This window comes from Hemiscyllium ocellatum, unplaced genomic scaffold, assembly GCF_020745735.1.
Source record: "Hemiscyllium ocellatum isolate sHemOce1 unplaced genomic scaffold, sHemOce1.pat.X.cur. scaffold_600_pat_ctg1, whole genome shotgun sequence".
NCBI classification, from domain to species: domain Eukaryota; kingdom Metazoa; phylum Chordata; class Chondrichthyes; order Orectolobiformes; family Hemiscylliidae; genus Hemiscyllium; species Hemiscyllium ocellatum.
The window spans coordinates 220416-242499 of NW_026869128.1; the positions used below are offsets into that span (position 1 = coordinate 220416).

Below are 22084 nucleotides of genomic sequence, written 5' to 3' on the forward strand. Positions count from 1 at the left end.
AGAGAGGATGTTTCCACTGGCAGGTGAATCTAGGACAAGAGGGCATCACCTCAAGATTAGAGGCATCAAGTTTAGGAATGAATTGAGAAGGAACTTCTTAACCTCAATGGAATTCATTGCCCAGGGAAGTAGTTGATGCTAGTTCAGCAAACGTTTTTAAAGCTAAGGTAGCATTTTTAAAACAAATAAATAATTAATTAAGGAATACGGTGAATACTTGGGTAAATGGTTCTGCGTCCACGAAGTGATCAGCCACGATCTTGTTGAATGGCAGAGCAAGCTCAAAGGGCAGGATGGCCTTCTCCTGTTCCTAGTTCTTATGTTATACATTCCTCACTCACTCCTGACTTGGAGGTGCTGGTGTTGGATTAGGATGGACAAAATTAAAATTCCCAGAACACCAGGTTATAGTCCAACAGGTTTATTTGGAAACACGAGCGTTGCTGCTGCTTCATCAGGTGGTTGTGTGTTTTTAACTTTGTCCCTCATCTTGTAACTTATGAAGAGCAACAAAAGCCACGAAACAGTGCGCATGCTCCAGCCAAAAATGGTCCCCGGATGATTGATGTCAGCGGCGGACCAATGGAAGGACAGGGGCGGGACTGGAGGACCTGGCGGGGCAGTTGGGCCTCCAACCAATCAGAGTGAATGAGAGGCGGGACTTGGCTATACCACGTGATCATCCTCGTGGACAGCGCGATAGTGTAGGCGGAGAGCTGTCGGTAAGGAAAGGAATAAACAGCACAAAGTGGGAGGAAAATGGTGTTGGTCTGGGCTGAGAGGTTTTGTAAACATTTGGTGCACATCGGAAAATACAAATTTGAAACTTACTCTCGTCTTTGCAGTAAACCGGAAAATACCTCATCTCGCGATTGACTCGAGTGAGTGCCGCCATCTTTATTCGGGGCAACGATTTTCTGGGCACGTGCAGCCGCCATCTTTGTAGGGGGCAAAGTTCAGAGGGGTGTATGTGCAGCTCTCCCTGATAGAGAGTCATAGGGCAGGATTTACACAGAGTAGATTCAAACACAGAGAAATGGATATTTGTTTCCTCTGGATTTGTTTTGTCATTCATTTAAATGGATGAGGCGGTACAGTTAGTAAGTTTGCAGGTGATACCAAAATTGTTGGTGTTGTGGTCAGTGATAAAGGTTGTCTCAGAATACAATGGGATATTGATCAGATGGGCCAATGGGCTGGGGAATGGAAGATAGGGTTTAATTTAGGTAAATGTGAGGTGCTGCATTTTAGAAAAGCAAATCCGAGCAGGACTCACACTGAATTGTAAGGTCTTGGAGAGTCTTGCTGAACAAAGAGACCTTGGAATGCAGGTTCACAGTTCCTTGAAAGTAGAGTCACAGGTCGATAAGACAGTGAAGAAGACATTTGGTATGCTTCCCTTTGTTGGTCAGAGCGTTGAGTACAGGAGCTGGACAGGACATTGGTTAGGCCACTTTTGGAATATTGTGTGCAATTCTGGTCTCCCTCTTATCAGAAGGAGGCACTGAAACTTGAAAGGTTTGAGAATTGATTTTCAAGGATGTTGCCAGGGTTGGAGGATTTGAGTTGCAGGGAGAGGCATAATAGGGACTGGGGCCATTTTCCCTGGAGTGTCATAGGCTGAGGTGTAATTTTGAAGAGATTTATATAATCGTGAGGGGCATGGATAGCGTAAATAGACAAGGTGTTTACCCTGGGGTGGTGGAGCCCAGAACTAGAGGATATAGGTTAAGGGTGAGAGGGGAAAATTCAACAGGGACCTAAAGGGCAACAAAAATTGTAACATTTCAAAGGCAGTTGAATAGGAAGGGTTCAGAGGGATGCCGGCCAAGTGCTGGCAAATGGGAATAGATTAGGTTCGAATATTTGGTTGGCATAGATGGGTTGTACTGAAGAGTCTGTTTCGGTGCTAGACATCTCTGACTGTGGGATCATAAAACTGCTCCGATTCGCCTCTGAGCACCTTGATGTCCACTTGTTCACTATCTAGCTTCCTCAGTCTCTGAGTGTATTTTTGCTCTGTTTAGTATTTTACTATTATGTTCACAGACCTTTCAGTAAATGAATTGTCCACTGCTGCCTGGCTCCTGACCATATTACAGACGAGGTAGTACTGGATGTGTTGAATCATATCGAGGTGGATAAATCCCTGGGACCTGTTAAGGTGTATCCCAGACATTTGTGGAAAGCTAGGAATGTGATAGCAGTGCCCCTCCCTGAGATGTTTATATTGTCATTGGTGACAGGTGAGGTGCTGGAAGGCATGTGCCATTATTTAAAAAGGTGGTAAGGAAAGGCCAGGGAACAAGAGAACAGTGAGCCTGAGGTCAGTGGCAGGCAAGTTGTTGGAATGGATTCTGAGGGACAGGATTTACATGTATTTGGAAAGACGAGGAATGGTTAGGGATAGATAGCATGGCTTTGTGTGTGGGAAATTCTCTCTCTAACTTGATTGAGAATTTTTTTTGAAGATGTGACAAAGATGATTGATGAAGGCAGATTGTGAATGTTGTCTATATGGACACTGAACGATGTTCCACAAAGCAGACTGGTTAGCAAGGTTAGATAACGTGAAATGTTGAGAGAACTAGCCATTTGGATACAAAACTGGCTTGAAGGTAGGAGGCAGAGGGTGGTGCAGAGGGTTGATTTGTGGACTGGAGGCCTGTGAGCAGCAGCGTGTTGCAGGAATGGATATTGGGTCCTCAAATAATTGACTTGGATGTGAATATGAGATATGGTCAGTAGGTTTACAGAAGACACCAAAATTGGAGGTGTAGTGGACAATGAAGCAGGTTAGTTCAGAATACAACAGGATCTTGACCAGATGGGCCATTGGGGCGAGGAATGGCAGACTGGGTTCAATTTAGACAAATGTAAGCTGTTGGATTTTGGAAAGGCAAATCAGGGCAGGACTCATACACTTAATGGTAAAGTCCTTGGGAATGTTGCTGAACATAGAGATCATGGAATGCAGGTTCATTGTTCCTTGAAAGTACAGTCATAGATAGGCAGACTAGTGAAGGTGGGGTTTGGTATGCTTATATTTATTGATCAATGCATTGAGTACAGAAGCTGGGGCGTCAAATTGTGGCTGGACAGGGCATTGATTACGCCATTTCAGGGATTATGTTTTAAGTTTGAAATTCCCTGTTCTGGAAAGGATGTTGTGAATCTTGAAAGAGTTCAGACAAGATTTACAAAGACTTTGCTAGGATTGGAGGATTTGGGCTACAGGGAGAGGCTGAATAGGCCAGGGTTAATTTCCCTGGAGAATCAAAGACTGAGAGGTGACTTCATGGAGATTTATAAAATCATGAGGGGCATGGATAAGGTGAACAGCCATGGTCTTTCCTCCCAGGTTAGGTGGGTTCAAAACAAGATCACATGGGCTTACATTGAGAGGGCAAAGATTTAAAACGGATCTAAGGGGCAAAGTTTTCAAGCTGTGTGTGGTGTATGTGTGTGGAATGAGCTGCCAGATGATGTAGTGGAGGCTAATTGAATTACAACATTTGAAAGGCATCAGATTGGGTACATGAATAGGAAGGATTTCAAATGCTACGGACCAATTGCTGGCAAATGGGGCTCCATTTGTTGAGGATTCCTAGTTGGCATGGACAAATTGGACCAAAGGTCTGTTTCTGTGCTGTACATCTCTATGACACTAATAAATGAAAATAAGATGTGTTCCTCTTTTGCGGAGAGCTAGCAGAAGCACAGATAATTGTTCTTGGAGCTGAGAAGGTTAAGCAGTGAGTTTGACCAGGTGCAAATTTGTTTCTAGGATATTTAATCTGCAGAGAGAGGGGAATTGTTAACAATGTCACAATTTTAGTAACTATTTTCAGGTAATTGGTAAATAATATGTGAACATTATTTTATTCAGTAAGTTCTGAGCATCTGGAACAGTCTGAATGGCAGCTGGACACAGACTCAGCAGTTATTCATAAACAGATTTGGAATTTTACTACTTAATGGAAAATTTGGGGGGCGATGGGCAAATGGGAAGGGAATTGGGACAGATTTGCAGCATCTCCAGAGGGAGAGAGTACAGCCCCAATGGGCTGAATAGCCCCCAGCCCCTGTGCTCTGTGATACTGCCCCACTCACTGTGAATGTCGAAGCTCATCCCAGGGCATAGAGAGGGAGGATCCCACCACTCACCTCACAATGGGCCCCGGATGATTGATGTCAGCGCAGGCCAATAAAGCCAGAGGGCAGTACTGGAGGACCAGGTCGGACCAGTTTGTCCTCCAACCAATCGGAGTGAATGAGGGCAGCCTCAAGGCTGGAACTAAAGAAAGGCACATATCACAGAGATTTGAGAAACTGGAGGACATGAGATAGGGAGCGTTCTGTGGCTGGAGAGGAATTATATAAATAAGGAAAAGTTGTGAAGCTAGATGAGGTGACAGTGATCGGGAGAGTTGTGAGGATAGAGGAATTTAGAGTTAGTGAGGATTAGTCATAATGTTATACAGCAAGGAAACAGGCCCTGTGGTCCAACCAATCCATTCCGACCATAATTCCAAACTGAACTAATTGTACCTGCCTCTGCTTGGTCCACATCCATCCAAATATTTCCTATTTATGTACTTATCTGAATGTCTTTTAAATATTGTAATTGTATTCACAGCCACCACTTCCTCTGGAAGTTCATTCCACATTTTTTTTTAAAACCCTAATGTCTTTTCTCAAATCTTTCTCATTTCTTCTCAAAATGAATGCACCTGAGTTTTGAATCCCCCTCTCCCCCGGCTATTCACCTTGTCTACACTCTTTCTGATTTTATAAACCTCTAATAAGGTCACCCCTCAACCTCGTGTACGCCAGTGAAAAAATTCCCAGCCTATCCAGCCTCTCCTTAGAACACAATCACTCCATTCATGGCAACATGCTGGTAAATCTCTTCTGAACGTGCTTCAATTTAATAATATCCTTCCTATAGCAGCACAACCAGAACTGGACAGAGTATTCCAGAAAATGCCTCCCCAACGTCCTGTACGTCCTCAACACAACGTTGCAACTCCTGTACTAAGGCCTGAATAGTGAAGGCAAGCCTGCTAAATACCTTCTTAACCATCTACATGTGACGCAGACTTCAAAGTTGTGAAGCCCTCGGTCTCTCTGTTCCCATATCACTACTCAGGGCCCTAATTTTATTGCGTGTAAGTCCTGCCCTCGTTTGTTTTGTCAGGATGTTATATTTTGCATTTATTCCAATCCAAACATTTTTGAGTTTAAAGGCAATAGGAGTATAATTAAGAGGGAGATCAGGAGGCAAAAAAGGGATGTGAGATAGCTTTGGTGAATAGGGTTAAGGATAATCCAAAGGGCTTTTATAAATACATGAACAAAAGGCTAACTGGGGAGAAAATAGAGACCCGCAAAGATCATCAAGGCAGCTATTGTGTGGAGTTGCAGGTGATGGGCGAGATAGGAAACCAGTATTTTGTGGCAGTGTTTACTGTGAAGAAGTACATGGGAGATATAGAATGTGGGGAAATAAATGGTGACATGTTGAAAAATGTCCATATTACAGGGGAGGGGGTGCTGGATGAGTGGCTAAGGAGCTGGTGCAGGGGAAAAGGAAACACATTTTTGGATCGTTGTGATCTCCTCTGGAGTAGAGTTGACCTGCATAAGAAGGATGGATTGTACCTGAATTGGAAGGTATCTAATATTCAGGCATGGAGATTTACTAGTGATACTCGTGAGGCATTAAACCAGTGAGGGAGTGGGTGTAAACCCAAGAAGATAGTGAGAAAAGAGGAATGTCTGAGGCTGGTCCAGGTAAGGGCAAGGCACAGAATGAGGTCCGACTGAGCAGTTGCCCTGCATTTACTTCAATGCAAGAGGCCTGACAGGGAAGGCAGATGAGCTCATGGTATGGTTTTGAACATGATACTGGGATATTATAGCAATTGCAGAGGCATCACTCAGGGATGGATAGGACTGGCACTTTAATGTTCCAGGGTATAGATGCTATAGGAAGAATAGAAAGCGGGACAGGAGAGGAGGGGGACTGGCATTTTTGATTCGGGATAGCATTATTTTTTTGGTTAGGGAGGATATTCCTGGGAGTACGGCCAGTGAAGTTATTTAGGTGGAACTCGGAAATAAGAAAGGGATGATCACCTTATTGGGGTTTTCTGCATGAGTTTCGTCTGGGTCCTCTGGTTTCCTCCCACAGTCCAAAGATGTGCAGGTTTGGTGGATAATCCAGAATGAATTGTCCATAATGTTCAGGGATGTGTAGGTTGGATGGATTATCCAGGCTGAATTACTCAGTGTTCAGGGATGTGCAGGGTAGGTTGGATTATCCAGGCTGAATTGCCCACAGTATTCAGGGATGTGTAGGTTGGGTGGATTATCCAGGCTGAATTCCCCATAATGTTCTGGAATGTGTAGGTTGGGTGGCTCTGGGAAATGCAATGTTACAGGAGGAGGTTAGGAGGCTGTCAGGGTCAGTATCAATGTGATGGGCTGAATGACCTGCTTCCACACTGCTGGGATTCTCTGGTAATTCTACTAGTTTTAAAATAGTTACATAAAATAATAGACCAGATCTACAAGTTAAGGTTCTGAATTGCACAAAGGCCAATTTTGATGGCACAAGGCAAGAACTTTCATCAAGCCCCTCAAGCCTGCTCTGCCATTCAATAAGATCAGGGCTGATCTTTTCATGGCCTCAGCTCCACATTCCTGCTCTCCCACCATAACCCTTAATTCCTTTCCTGTTCACAAATCTACATTTTGCTTTAAAGGCATTCAAGTTGATAACGTCAAATGCTGCATTCAGCAGGGAATTCCACAGATTCACAACTCTTTAGCTAGAAGCTCCTCCTGAACTCAGTCCTAAATCTGCTCCCCCTTATTTTGAGGTAATGCTCTGTAGTTTGACCTGCCCCCAGTGGAAATAGCCTCCCTGCTTCTATCTTAACTACTCCCTTCATAATTTTATTTGTTTCCTATCCAACCTCCCATTCTTCTAAATTACAATGACTATAGAACCAGTTTTCTCAATCTCTCCACATACACCACCCTCTCAACTCCCAACTCAAACTAGTGACCCTCCTCTGTACTCCCTCCAGTGCCAGTATGTCCTTGCTAATGTAAGGAGACCAAACCTGTACACAGTACTCCAGGTGTGGCCTCACCATCACCCTGTACAGCTGCAGCATAACCATCCCTCTAGCAATGAAGGACAATATTCCCTTCACTGCCTTAATTACCTGCTGTACCTGCAAACCAGCTTCCTGTGATTCATGCACAAGGACACCCAGCTCCCTCTGTACAGCAGCATGCTGCAATATTTCACCATTTCATCATCCAGTTTGCTGTTAGTCCGACCAAAATGGATGACCTCACATATCCCAACATTGAACTCCATCTGCCAGATCCTTGCCCACTCACTTAATCTATCTGTATCCCTGTGCAGACTGACAGTGGCCTCTGCACACATTGCTTTACTCCTCTTCGTATCAAATGTGAACTCTGATACCGGACACTTTGTCCTCAACTCCAAAACATTTGTGTAAAGTGCAAACAGTTGTAGTGCCAACACTAATCCAAACACCCATTTTTCCCCATCCTGTATTTTTTGTTGGTTAACCGATCCTGTATCAATGATAATTACCCATAATGCTGTGCACCTTTACCTTATACAGCAGCCTTTTGTGTGGCAACTTATCGAATACCTTCTGGAAATCCAGGTACACCACATCCATCGAGTCCGCCTTGTCCAACGCACTCGTCGTATCCTCAAATAATTCCAGTAAATGCGTTAAACATGATCTGCCTTTCATGAATCCATGCTGTGTCTGCTAAATGAGATAATTTCTACCCAGATATCTCACCACTACTTCCTTGAGAGATTCAAGCATTTTCTCCATGACAGAAGTTAAGCTAACGGGCCCTTTTTGAAAAATAGTGGCACCACATTTGCAGCTTCCAGTCTGTCCAAACCATCCCAGAATCCAACAAATTTTAGTGAATTATCAGAGGTTTATTTGTTATTCCTTTCCCGCCTTCCCACCATCTCTTTTTGTCTCTGGGATGCATTCCATCAGGGCCAGGAGACCCATCTACCTTGAGGCTGTTATCTTTCCCAACATTGCCTCTTTACTGGGAATGATTGCTTCTCTGTCCTCATCTGCTATTGCCTCCATAGGCCTGCGACAATGAGAGTATATAGACAGTATGTTCCTGTTAAGGCTAAGGCTGGTAGGTGGAGAGAATGCTGCCTACGGCAGGTACCGAGACCTGATACATCAACTGTGTTTCTCCTTCCACAGATCCCAGTGATTAATGCCAAAACCCTGTTGCCTGTGAAGAGGGTGATGTTTGACTTTCTTGTACAGCTGCAGTTTGTGTGGTGAATGTGCTCCCACAATGTGGTTGGTTAAGAAACATTACAGAGTATTCATGACAGCAACAGTGATGATTTGAAGATCATGTCCAAATTAAGAACAGTTTGTAGTTTTAATTTCATGCTTATAATTTCACTGCCTTAATTACCTGCTGTACCTGCAAACCAGCTTCCTGTGATTCATGCAGAAGGACACCCAGCTCCCTCTGTACAGCAGCATGCTGCAATATTTCACCATTTCATCATCCAGTTTGCTGTTAGTCCGACCCAAATGGATGACCTCACGTATCCCAACATTGTCCTCCATCTGCCAGATCCTTGCCCACTCACTTAACCTCTCTGTATCCCTTATAAAATATTATTGGGAACTTTAGACGTAAGGCCAGAGATGGTGATATTAGGTCAGACAACCAAAAGCATTGCCAAATAAGTAGATTTTGAGGAGTGTCTTAAAGGAGGAAAGCAGACCTGTGAGGTTTTGGCTGTGAATTTCAGACCTTGTTGCTTTGGCAACTGTAAAAGCAGCCACACAGGTGAGGTAATGAATTAACAGATCATTGGGAGTCTTGAACAGAATGGGTTGTCGAGGTCTCAAAGGGTGTGAGATACAGCGAGCTAGGGATGGTCGCACCCAGGAATTAAATCAAGGGTGAGAATTTTAAATTGAGGGATGTGGGCCGGATGCTGGCAGGTGAGACTAGATTGGGTTGGGATATCTGGTCAGCATGGACGGGTTGGATCGAAGGGTCTGTTTCCATGCTGTACATTGCTGTTGCTCTATGTTGTTGATTATGAATAGGAGCCTTTTGATGGATCAGCAAGTTTTGGTACGAGGGAGTACTTGGGCAGAGATTTAGTTTTTCTTGAGATGACAGGGAGGTTGAATGTAGGAAGTTGGCCAGGAGTGTGTTTGGATAATGAAGTCTGGAGATAACACAACACAAGGTGGATGAGAGTGTATGAGCTGAGACAAGGGTAGAATCAGCTAGAAATAGTGGTGTTGGAGTGGGACTGGGCTGTCCCCCTCACCTCATCTCTGTGATCAGCTGGTTGTCAGGTTGTGAATCAGGGCAGTAACACAATCGGGAGCTGAGTGACCCTGGTGGAGCCTAAAATGAGTGTCACTCAGCTGGCTGTTGCTGAGCAGCTGCTGCTTGGTAGCCCTGTTGATGACATCTTCCATCACTTTACTGCTGATCGAGTGTGGACTGACAGAGGGAAATTGTCTGGGTTGGATTGCTCTGTGTTTTTGTGTTGAACATCCCTGGGCAATGTTCTACATTGTCTGTAGATGCCAGTGCTGGAGCGGTACTTGGCTTGGTGGATGGCAAGTTCTGGAGCACAAGCCATCTGTACTTTGCCAGAATATTGGCAGGGCCTGTAGCCTTTGCACTACTTAACCATTTCTTGATGTTATTTAAACTGAATCAAACTGGCTTAAAACTCGCATTTGTGATGTTGGAAACCACTGGAGATGGATCATCCCACTTTGCACTTCTGACTGCAAATGCTGTTGTCTTATCTGGTGCATGGATGTGTGGGGCCCCTCCATCAGTAAGGGTTGAAATATCTGTGATGCTTCATGCAGTGAGTTGTTTAATTGTCCATCACCGTTCACAACTGGGTGTGGCAGAACTCCGATCTATTCCATTGGTTGTGGGATCGTTTAGCTCTGTTGCTTGTTGCTGATGCTGTTTGAAAAGCAGATGGTCCTGCTTGGTAGCTTCACCAGGTTGGCACTTCATTTTTAGGTATGCCTGGTGCTGCTCATGGCCTGCCCTCCTTTCCTGCCCATTGTGATGGGTGAGAGCGGGATTTACAAACCCATGAGATTTCAGATTGTGCTGGAGTACAGTTCTGCTGCTGTTGATCTCCCACAGTGCCTCAGAGATACCCAGTTTGAGTTCCTACATCTCTTCAAAGTCTGTCCCATTTAGAACGGTGATAGTGTCACACAACACAGTGGAGGTTTTTCTCAACTTTAAGCCAAGACTTGTGTCTTCAAAAAGAATGTGTAATGGTCGATCTTACCGATATGTTATGCACAGATGTATCTGCAGCTGGTCAATTCATAACAATGAGATCTAGTATGTTATTCCCTGTTGTTGGTTCCCTCACCACCCACTGCGGACTCAGTTGAGCAGCTCTATCCTTTAGGACCGGACCAGCTCAGTCGGTAATTCTGTTGCAGAGCTAGTCTCGATTGTGGACATTGAAATCCTGTACCCAGAGTACGTTTGACACCATTTTACTTCCTCAGTGCTTCCTCCAAATGGTGTTCAACATGAAGGAGAAGTGATTCATCAGCCAAGGGAGGATGGTACGTGGTAATCAGCAGGAGCCATGAGATTTCCTGGTGTCCGGAGTCAATGCTGGGTACTCCGAGGGCAAATCCTCCCTGTCTGTGCCACCACCTCTGCCTGGTCTGTCCTACTGGTGGGGGACAGGACATATCCAGAGATTTCAGGAGAAAGGGAACACTGTAGGTGCTGGAGATCAGAGACGAGAGTCTGGTGCTGGAAAAGCACAGCAGGTCAGGCTGATGAAGGGCTTAGGCTCGAAACGTCGATTCTCCTGCTCCTCGGATGCTGTCTGACCTGTTGTGCTTTTCCATCACCACAATCTCAATATCTTGGGATGATGATGGTGGTGTCTGGTCATTGTCTGTAAGGGTATGTCAGGCTGTTCCTTGATTGGTCTGTGAGACAGCTCTGCACATTTTGGCACCAAACTCCAGATGTTAGTCTGGAGGACATTGCACCATCGAGAGGGCTGATTCTGTGGTTGTATTTTCTGGTGCCTTGTTAGTTGCCTAGTGGCCCATCCAGTTCCATTCCTTTGTTGAGACTTTGCAGTGACTAATACAGTGAGTAGCTGGCTGGGCCACTGTCAGGTTGGCAGGATTTTTTCCGCCATTGACAATGGCTCCATGGAGATCAGGAGATTCCTAATTCAGTTATTTTTTCTTGAATTCAGATTCCACCATCTGCCAAGATGGGATTCGAACCAGGATTTCAGTTGTTTGTTTTAATATTTTGGATAAAAGTTAAATACATTAGGTTTGTTCACTCACTTGAAATATCACTTACCCAGGTTTTGTTTCTTTGTGAAACACTGTCCATCATCCTGTCTCCTCCATCCTTCTCTCCAACAACAAGAGTTTGGAGCGCATGGAGTTTCTCTGTCACTAAGACTGAGACAATCCGATCTGCTGCTTTCCTTCCTCCCTCCCTCCCTCCCTCCCTCCCTCCCTCCCTTCCTCCCTCCCACCCTCCCTTCCTCCCTCCCTCCCTTCCTCCCTCCCTCCCTTCCTCCCTCCCACTAGCCCACGGAGTCAAACTGTCTCACGTGGTGTTCCCGGTTTTTGTCCAAACCTTCTCCAATCTCATGTCAAGCCTTATCAGAGCTCATTTTGACCCTTTACCATAATCTCACTAAACTATAGACTTTCCAACTCTCTCTCTCCTCCCCCTCATCAGTCCCCCTCACCGATTCACAGATTTGTTCCTTGTTCTGTCTTCTCTGGTTATGTGAATGGTTTCTCTCCCATTCTGTGAAAACCTAATATTTGACCTCATGGTTGTTGAAAAATCCTGCTCCATCTCCACTCTCCCTTTCCTTTCTGAATTCCTTGCAATTGGTCTCCCTCATGGATCTATCCTTGGTCCCTTCTGTAGCTCCCCTACATACTGCCAGGAGGTGACGTTGTGCAGAAGCACCATGTTAGGTTTCACATGTACACTGACAATGCCCAGCTCTCCCTCCCCATCATCCCTCTCCATTACTCCACTGTTACTCAGTTATCAAGCTGCTTACCACATTCCCACTACTCGATGAGGTGCAGTTTCCTCCAATGAAACATTGTAATGGTCAAACCCGTTGCCTGACCAATTCCTTTCCCTTACTGCTGAGCCTCTACCTCTCACTGGGAACTATTCAGCAGAACTACATTCTTCACAGTATTGCAGTTATATCTGACACGAAGCTGACCTCCTGATCAGACATCTACACAATCCCAAACACCAGGAATTCCAATCTCTTAAACGTTGCTTGTCTCCTCCTCACCCCAGCTCCATTGCTACTGAAGCCCCTTACCCGTGTCTGTGTTGCCTTAAACTTGATGAATCCGAAACAGAACCCTTGATTCTGTGACTGGCTCAGAATCTGGTTTCGGATTCCCCTCTCAATATTTACCCTCAGACACATCAGTATTTATTCTGTCAAACCCCTTAAGAATCTGGTGATGCGGTCTCATTGTAGCTGGTGGAAATGGCAGAGGATGATGTGTTGTATCTGGGTGGAAGGTAAGGACTTGGGGTGGGTGGGGGGAGCTTGGGGGGGTGTTCTATCCTTGTTGCAGTTGGAGGTGTGGGTTTCAAAGGCAGAGGTGCGGGAAGTGGAAGAGATATCGTGGATGGTATTGACCCCATGGGAGGGGAAATTGCAGTCCTTGAAATATGGGCCATTTGGTATGTTCTGGCTTCACTGGAACACTGCAGTAAGCATGAGACAGAGATGTTGGCCAGGGAACAGGCTCGTTAGGTGCATTATTCAGGAGAAATATACAGTAATAGGGTAGGAGAACGGGTCTGGGTGGGATACCATTCGGAGGGACGCTGTGGAACCTTTGGGCCGAATGGCCTGTTTCCACACTGTGAGGATTCTAATGTTCCCAGCTCCCATCGGTTCTGAGGAAGGGCCACTGGACAGATTCCTGTTCCCAGATGCTGCCAGACCTGCTGAGCTTTCCCAGCACCTCCTGCTTGTTGTTCCTGATTGACACCATCCATCCACCTTCCGGGTTTGATTCAGGCAGGGGGAGGATCCCACCACTGACCTCACAATGGGGTCCAGCTGATTGATGGCAGCTTCGGACCAATAGGAAAAGGGGGTGGGACTGGTGGACAAAGTGGAACCAGCTGGTCATCCAAACAATGGGATTGAATGAGGGGCGTGGCCAGTGGGATGACACGTCACCAGTAACTCCGCCTGTGCAGTGTCACGTGACTCAGCCGTTGGTGAATGTGGGAGAGGCAAACATGGAAGGGGAGAGTGGCCTCGGAGACGGAGACAATGAGTCACTTTTGACTGGGAAGTCTTAATTACACTCTGTGCGGGTCATTAATCTGAATTAGAAACTCTTTCCCGTGTTTGCAGCAGATGGGTAAATGGCTGCAGCCCTCAGGCGGTGATAGGTCCTGGGATATGGCCGCCATCTTTATTGGGGGCAAGGTACAGTGAGGGGCATGGACATGTCCTCTTTCTGGGATGGGGCGGGTGGGGGGAGGGGGTGGTGTACGATTTGAAGAGAGGCATTTACACATCAGTCACATACCAAGAGAAAAATATGTCTTGTATTCTTCCTGCACTGGCTCTGAGTTTTGTTTTGAGAATTCATTTCATAGGATATTAAATCAGAATAATTGAGGCTGGGATCTCAAAAGTAAGTTTTTACAGTCAATGGAGTCATCAGGATCTGAATATCATTGACGTTTAAATGTGGAAGGAGAAAGGTTTGTGGAAAATATCTCCAATATTTTTGTTAAGCAGGAAGATGTACAAATTCGTGGTTGGATCACCCTTTGGGTGTGCGCTATGTTGTGGGCCCTGCAGCTGAGGAAGGAGCTATTGGCCTGAGAGGGAGCACAGATTTATCCAAATTACACCTGGTCTCTTTGGGTCTAAATCTGAGAGATCTTGCAATCACTCACTTCATGATGTTAACCTGTAAACTTCATATTTTCAATTAACTGCAAACTTCCCATCAAAAGTCCTTTTGGACTCGAATTCCAGCACCATTTCAGGTGGAACGTTCCAGATTCTGACAACGGTCTGTTCATTCAGAAACTGCTGAGGTCCATGTTGACTCTGGGGTTACAAAGGGCTGAACTGAAAGATGAGATGCTGTCCCTGAGCTCCCATTGAGATACACTGGAACAGTACAGGAGGCTGAGGGCAGTGTAGGTGTGAGCAGACAATGAAAATGACAGGGCTGCACTGTGAGGGCTGCTTGGCTCAATGAGTGTGTTTTGGAGTTGGGTGTAAACAGGGCGAGGGGAGACAGGGAGAAGGTGAAGCTGAAACTCCGTTTTAGTTCAGGGAACAGACAGTTTTTCAATGATTCCTGCGGAGTATTTGTTAACAGTGTTTACTGTATTTTTCCTGAGGGCAGTTGAGAGCTGGCCACATTGCTGTGGGTCTGGAGTCACATGTAGGCCAGACCAGGTGAGGATGACCGTTTCCTTCCCTACAGAACATGAGTGAACCAGATGGGTTTTCTGACAATCGACAATAGTTTCATGGTCATCATTTGCCTTTTCACTCTAGATTGTATTGGATTCTGATGTCCGCACAGCCATGTTGGGATTCTATCCCTAACCCTCGGAACATTGCACATGTCACTCATCTGGCAGGAATACCATTAAGCCATTGCCTCCCCTTTTTAGCAATGTTTAAAGAAAGTTCCATCATTCTACGTGAACAATGTGCAACGTCCATGTGTCGGCCTCTCCAAAAGGTTAATCAACAGAAATTTGGTTGGGGGTGAAATATTTCACTTTTTTGGGGGGGAGGGGCGTTTATTAAACAAAAATGAATCTAAATAAAAATCTGATGCCACGGACATGTAATTTCTGAAGGCGGAGGGGGATTACTGAGACAGGGAGGGTTGTGGGGCCAGAGGGGGACTGTTGTCCAAACATCACTGTGGTGTAAATGGACTGCAGCATTTCAGGGAGGCGGTTAACCACCACTTTCTCCAAGACAAGTGAAGGTGGCCAATAAATACTGGTCTGGGCAGCAAAGGCAACCCCGAGTGAATAAAACCAAGCAGTGACCTCTCTGAGCTGACTGGCTGTGATGTTAAAAACCTCTCTGAAAATGGAGCGGGCAGAGAAGAGAAACAGTGACATTTCACAGCTGCCCTCAGAGAGACCTCACCCTTGGAAGTACTCAGAGCCGGGATCAGCTCAGTGAGTTTCAGTCTCTTCAAATATCAATCTTAGTCGTCTTCATTTTATTAAATCTACAATAGTGAGTAAGGTGAGGATTTCTTTTTAATGTCTTTGGGTCTCTTGATTAAATGTTTAAGATATAAAATGTAAGCATTGCTAATCTCGGGCAGTATTTTTTGAGAAGTAAGACTGTGTCTTTGACTTGGTCTGTAGGTTGTTAAGGCGGAGAGATGGCCTGTTGTAGAGTGGCGTGCCGTTCCTGTCGGATGTGGGAGATTAGGGAGAGTCTCAATGATCCTGATGATTATGTCTGCAGGAAGTGTGATTGCAAATCCTATTGGATCGCATGGATTGGTGGAGGAGTGATTAAAGGCAGTGAGGAGTTAACAGGAGCCGGGGGGTGTGATATGTGGCCGTCTCAGGATTGCAAGATACTGCAGATACAGTCAGGTAGATGCGTTACCTCCAGGAAAGCTAGGAGGGGTAGGTAGGTACTGCAGGAGTCTCCTGTGGCTATCCCCATCTCAGACAAGTACACGGTTTTGAAAAATGTAGGTGGTAATAGACTTTCAGGGGAATGTAGCACTGACAGCCAAGTTACTGGTACTGAGACTGGCTTCTAACATAATGTGAAGTATATCCATTTCCACACGATCGATAGTGATGGGGGACTCTCTAGTCAGGGGCACAGTCTGCCATTTCTGCAGTTGACAGTGAGACATCAGAATGGGGTGGTGCTGCCCTGGTGCCAGTGTCTCTCAGAGGGAGCAGAATATTCTCAAAAGGGAGAATAACCAGTGGGAGGACATTGTACATTGGTACCAATGGCATAGGAAGGGGAAAGCATGGGGTCCTGATGAGCAGGGAGATTTGCTAGTGCCACTCGGGAGGCATTAAACCAGTGAGGGAGTCGGGGTAATCCTAAAGAGATAGTGAGAAAAGAGGTGAGTTTGAGGCTGGTACTGTTCACCGGTCAGACTGTCAAAGCAGGCAAGAGCAAGTCACAGAATGAGGTGCGACGGACCAGTTGCACTGCTTTTATTTCAATGCAAGAGACCTGACGGGGAAGGCAGATGAGCTCAGGGTATGGTTTTGAACATGTGACTGGGATATTACAGCAATTACAGAGGCATCACTCAGGGATGGATAGGACTAGCAGATTAATGTTCCAGGGTATAGATGCTATAGTAAGGATAGAAAGGGACCAACAGCGCAGTGGGAGAGGTGTTTTTGATTAGGGATAACATTATGGCTGGGCTTCGGAAGGATATTCCTGGGAGTACATCCAGGCAAGTTATTTGGTTGGTACTGAGAAATACGAAAGGGATGACCATCGTACTGGGATTGTGTTATAGACCCTCTCCCAATAGTCAGCAGGGAATTGAGACACAATTTTACCAGGAGACCTCAGATATCTGTAAGAATAATATGTATGCAATGATAAGTGGTTTTAACTTTACCAACATAGCCTCAGAATGCTGTAGTTTTAAGGGCTTGGATGGAAAGGTATTTGTTCAGTGTGTACGAGAACATTTCTGATTGAGTTTGTAGGATGTACCTACTAGAGAAGGAACAAAACCTGACCTGTTTTCTTTATTCATTCACAGGATGAGGCTGTCACTGGCTCGGCCAGCATTTATTGCTGCGTTTACCCAGAGGGCAGTTAAGAGTCAACTGCGTTGCTATAGGTCTGGAGTCCCATGCAGACCAGACCAGGTAAGGATGGCATTTTCCTTCCCTAAAGGTCATGAGTGAGCCACATTGGTTTTTCCAACAATTGACAATGGATTCCTGTCATCACTAGATTATTTTTTCCAGATATTTATTGAATTCACGTTCCAAAATCTGCCGTGATGGGATTCAAACCCTTGTCCCCAGAACGTTATCTGGGTCTCTGAATTAACTGTCTAATTTCACTCCGTCATCGCTGCCTCTTAGGAAATGAGGCAGGATGAGTGACTGAGGTATTAGTGGGGCAGCTCATCAGCATCAAAGATCCCACAGTATTGTGGCTCAGTGGTTTGTGCTGCTTCCTCAGCACCGGGGACCTGGGTTTGATTCCAGCCTCGGGCAACTGTCTGTGTTGGAGTTGACACATTCTCCCCAGTGTCTGTGAGGATTTCCTTCGGGTGTTCCAGTTTGCTCCCACAGTCCAAAGATGTGTAGGTTAGTTGGATGAACCATGTTAAATTTCCCATATTCAGAAGATGAGGTTTTGGATGTGCAGGCAAATCTCTGCCTGATGTGAAAAGATCATTTTGGGGTCTTGGACAGAGGTCAGAGGGAGGTGTGGCCGCATGTTTTACATCTCCCGTGGTGGCAAGGGAGGGTCAAGGGTGTGGAGCGTGGGTTGGTGGGAGGGTGTGGACCGAACAAGGAAGGCGCAGCGGGACAGAAATGATCAGGGAGAGTCAATGTGGCTTTGTACATGCACAATTGGGTCTCACTAACTTGAGTGAGTATTTTGAAGTGACGAAAAAAATTGATTAAGCCAGGCAGTGAATGTTGTTTATATGGACATTCAACAAGGTTCCACAAAGCAGACTGGTTAGCAGGGTTAGATCACATGGAATGCAGGGAGAGCAAGCCATTACAAAACTGCCTTGAAGGTAGGAGACAGAGGATGATGATGGAGGGTTGCTTTGCGGACCGGAGGCCTGTGAGCAGTAATGTGCTGCAAGGATGGATATTGGGCCCTTAAATAAATGACTTGGATGTGAATATATGAGGTATGGTCAGTAGGTTTACAGAAGACACCAAAATTGGAGATGTCATGGACAGTGAAGAAGGTTAGTTCAGAATACAACAGGATCTTGATCAGATGGGCCATTGGAGCAAGGAATGGCAGACGGAGTTCAATTTAGATAAATGTGAGCTGTTGTATTTTGAAAAGGCAAATCAGAGCAGGACTTATACACTTAATGGTAAAGTCCTGAGGGGCGTTGCTGAACAAAGGGACCTTGGAGTGCAGGTTCATAGTTCCTTGAAAGTAGAGTCACAGGTAGGCAGGGGAGTGAATGCAGCATTTGGTACGCTCCCCGTTATTGGTCAATGCATTGAATGCAGCTGTTGTGCTGTCATATTGTGGCTGGACAGGAAACTGATGAAGGCCCTTCTGGAATTCTGTTGTCAGTTCCAATCTCCCTGTTCTTGGAATCAGGCATCTGATTGGGTACATGAAGAGGGAGGATTTAGAGGGATAAGGGTGAACCGCTGGCAAATGGGACTCCATTAACGCTCTTCGTTATTGGTCAATGCATTGAATACAGAAACTGGGACGTCATATTGTGGCTGGACAGGACGTTGATTAAGCCACTTCTGGAGTTCTGTTTTCAGTTTGAATTTCCCTGTTCTGGGAAGGATGTTGTGAAATTTGAAAAGGTTTGGACAAGATTTACAAAAACGTTGCCAGGATTGGAGGATTTGGGCTACAGGGAGAGGCTGAATAGGCTGTGGCTATTTTCTCAGGTGAGTCAAAGACTGAGAGGTGACTTCATGGAGATTTATAAAATCACGAGGGGCGTGGATAAGGTGAGCAGCTGGGGTCCTATTTCCTCAGGTTAGGTGGGTCCAAAACTAGAGCACCTGGGTTTAAGTTGAGAGGGCAAAGATTTAAAAGGGATCTAAGTGGCAACGTTTTCAAGCTGAGTGTGGTGTGTGTATGGGAGGGGCTACCAGATGACGTAGTGGAGGCTGATAAAATCCCGACATTTAAAAGGCTTCCAATTGGATACATGAATAGGAAGGGATTTGATGGATACAGGCCAATAGATGGTAAATGGGAATCCATTAGTTTAGGATTCCTTGTTGGCACAGACGAATTGGACCGAAGGTCTGTTTCTTTGATGTTGATAATTTAAGATGCATTCCTCTTTTTTGTGCAGAGCTAGCTGAAGCACAGATAATTATCCTTGGAGCTGAGAAGGTGAAGCAGTGATTTCGATCTTGTGCAGATTTGGTTGCAAGGTCTTGAATTTACAGAGAGAGAGAGAGAGGAATTGTTAACACTGTCACAATTTTTAGTAACTATTTTCAAGTAATTGGCAAATAATACAAGGTGAAAATGTGAACGCTATTTTACTCAGTAAGTTCTGAGCATCTGGAACAGTCTGAACGACACAGATTCAGCAGGTATTCTGAAACAGACTTGGAATTTTACTTTTTAAGGAAAGATTTGGGAGGCTATGGGCTCATGGGAGGGGACTTGGGACAGATTTGCAGCATCTCCAGAGAGAGAGAGAGAGTACAGCCCCAATGGGCTGAATAGCCCCCAGCCCATGTGCTGGGTGATACTGTTCTATTCACTGTGAATGATGAAGTTCATCCCAGGGCAGAGAGAGGGAGGAGCCAACCACTCATGACAATGGTGCCCGGCTGATTGATGGCAGCTCCAGACCAATAGGAGGAGAGTCTGTGTGGTCCTGCAGCCAATGGGAGTGAATGAGGGGTGTGGCCAGCAAGACAACACCTGTCCATGAGCTGTGCAGGTGCAGTGTCACTGGGTGGGGGTGGGAGAGACAGCAGGGACTGGGACAGAGGCTGTTGGACCTGAATTACAAACTCCCAGTAAATTAAAACCAAAAGAACTGCAGAAGATGTAAAACAGAAACAACAACCAGGAGGGTCTGGAAAATCTCAGCAGGTCTGGCAGCATCTGTGAAGAGAAATCAGAGTTAAAGTTTAAGATCCGGTGTCCCTTCCACAGAACAGATGTTACTGAGGAAAAAAAGTCAGTTTATTTGCAGAAGATAGTGTGGGGGGAGGATATAAGGAGTAAAGGTGGGAATAGAGTGAGAAGAACGGTTGGATAAAGGAGTGGATAACAATGTGGCTGGGGGAGGGTGACTAGCTGTTAATGGAGACTGTTAGTGGCTAACCATAGGTAGTGTGTAATGACAGGCTGTGAGGACAAGGTCTGGTGTGTGGGGTAGGGGGCTTCGACATGGGGTTCTTAACCTATGGTTAGCCCCTAACTGTCTCCATTGTAAGCTGTTGCCCACCTATATCACTCCACAATTGGAGCTGCCGAGGACACAAACCTTTGGAATATCCTCCCTAACCCCCTCTGTCCACCTTAAAGATGTATCTAAAAATCGTTCTCTTTAATCAACGTTTCCATCATCCGTGAAGCATTTTAGGAGATTTGTCAATGTGAAAGGCTCCATACAATGCAGGTAGTTGTTGTTATTGTCTGACATCAGGAGAAACAGGGATGAGCCCTCTCTCTCTTATACCTGATGAACAGCAGCAAAAGCAGGAAGCACTGAGCATGCTCCAGCCCACAATGGGCCTCGGATTATTGATGTTAATGGGGGAACGGGGGCTAGAGGTGCTAGTTGTTGCTTCAACCAATCGGAGTGAATGAGGGGCGGGACAATACTCAACCACGTGATAAACTTCACGGACAGCACAGTGTGTTGTGGCCAAGACATTGGAAATGTGTGAAGGTGCAGGGCAGGGGAAAGGAAAGACGTATTGACCAGAAAGAGAAGGAAATTTTCACGGTATGGAATGAGAGGTTTTACAGAACGTAGTGCACATTGTAAAACACCAATTTGAAAATCCCAAATGCTGCACCATTTTCCCTCCCTATAATGCATTTTACACTCCCTGAAATATCAACTGTTTCTCCCTCCACAGATCCCAGTGATCAGTGCCAAAGCCCCATTGCCTGGGGAGAGGGTGATGTTTGATTTCCTGTCCAGCTGCAATTCATGTGGTGAAGGTGCTCCCACAATGTGGTTGGGTAAGAGCTGTTATAGATTATTCACTCAGCGACAGTGAAGAGTTGACAATGTATGTGCAAATCAACAACAGTTTGTTTTTTTTTAAGTTTATAATTCCACAGAAATACTATTGAGAGCTTCTGACATAAAGCCACAGATTAGGTCAGGTGATCAAAAGAACTGCCAAAAAAACAGGTTTTCAGAAATACCTTAAAGGAGGAAAGCAGGTCTGAGAGGGTTAGGGTGGGAATTCCAGACAGTGTTGCCTTGGCAACAGTAGAAACAGCCAGATAGGTGAAGCAATGAATAAACACATCGTTGGGAATCTGAAAGAAAATGAGTTGTCGGGGTCTCACAGGTTGTGTGGTGCAGGGAGACAGGGATGTTCACAGCCAGGAATTTCATCAAGGGTGAGAATTTTAAACTGTTGCTTGTTGATGGATCAACAAATTTTGGTACAAGTGAGCACTTGGACAGTAGGGTTTTAGATACTCTTGAGATTGAATGTAAGTTGAGTGTGGGAGGTTGGCAAAGAGTGTGTTTGATAACGAAGTCTAGAGATAACACAGGGATGGACGAGTGTTTCAGTAAATGAGCTGAGACTAGGGTGGAGTTGGGTGACGTCACTAATGTAGAAATAGTGTTTTTGGTGTTAGGCTGCGCCTCCTCCTCACCACTCCCCCTCACTAAGTCACAGATATTGTTCCTTGTTCTATCTGTCTCTCTTTTCTGGTTATGTCCTTCTCTCCCATTCTGCTACAAACTAATATTTGACCTCACCGTTGTTGCAAACACCTCCTCCATCTCCACTCTCCCTTTTCTTTCTGAATTCCTTGTATTTGGTGTCCCTCCAGGATCTCTCCTTGGTCCCTCCTGTTTCTCACCTACATACTGCCAGGAGGTGACATCGTCCAAAAGCACCGTGTTAGGTTTCACATGTACACTGACAATGCCCAGCTCTCCCTCCCCATCATCCCTCTCCATTACTCAGTTATCAAACTGCTCATCACACTCCCACTACGCGATTGGCT

The 22084-nt window shown here is 45.5% G+C and overlaps 1 long non-coding RNA gene across 2 annotated transcripts; it reads left to right on the plus strand.

The window, feature by feature from the left end:
• The first annotated feature begins 550 nt into the window (after positions 1–550).
• LOC132813971 (uncharacterized) lies at positions 551–21014 on the plus strand. Of its 2 annotated transcripts, none has more exons than XR_009644249.1 (3): positions 551–722; positions 16935–17043; positions 20968–21014. It is a non-coding gene; the product is annotated as an uncharacterized LOC132813971 (long non-coding RNA). The 2 variants fall into 2 exon arrangements; XR_009644250.1 differs by lacking the exon at positions 551–722 and adding an exon at positions 14777–14891.
• Positions 21015–22084: the final 1070 nt, after the last annotated feature.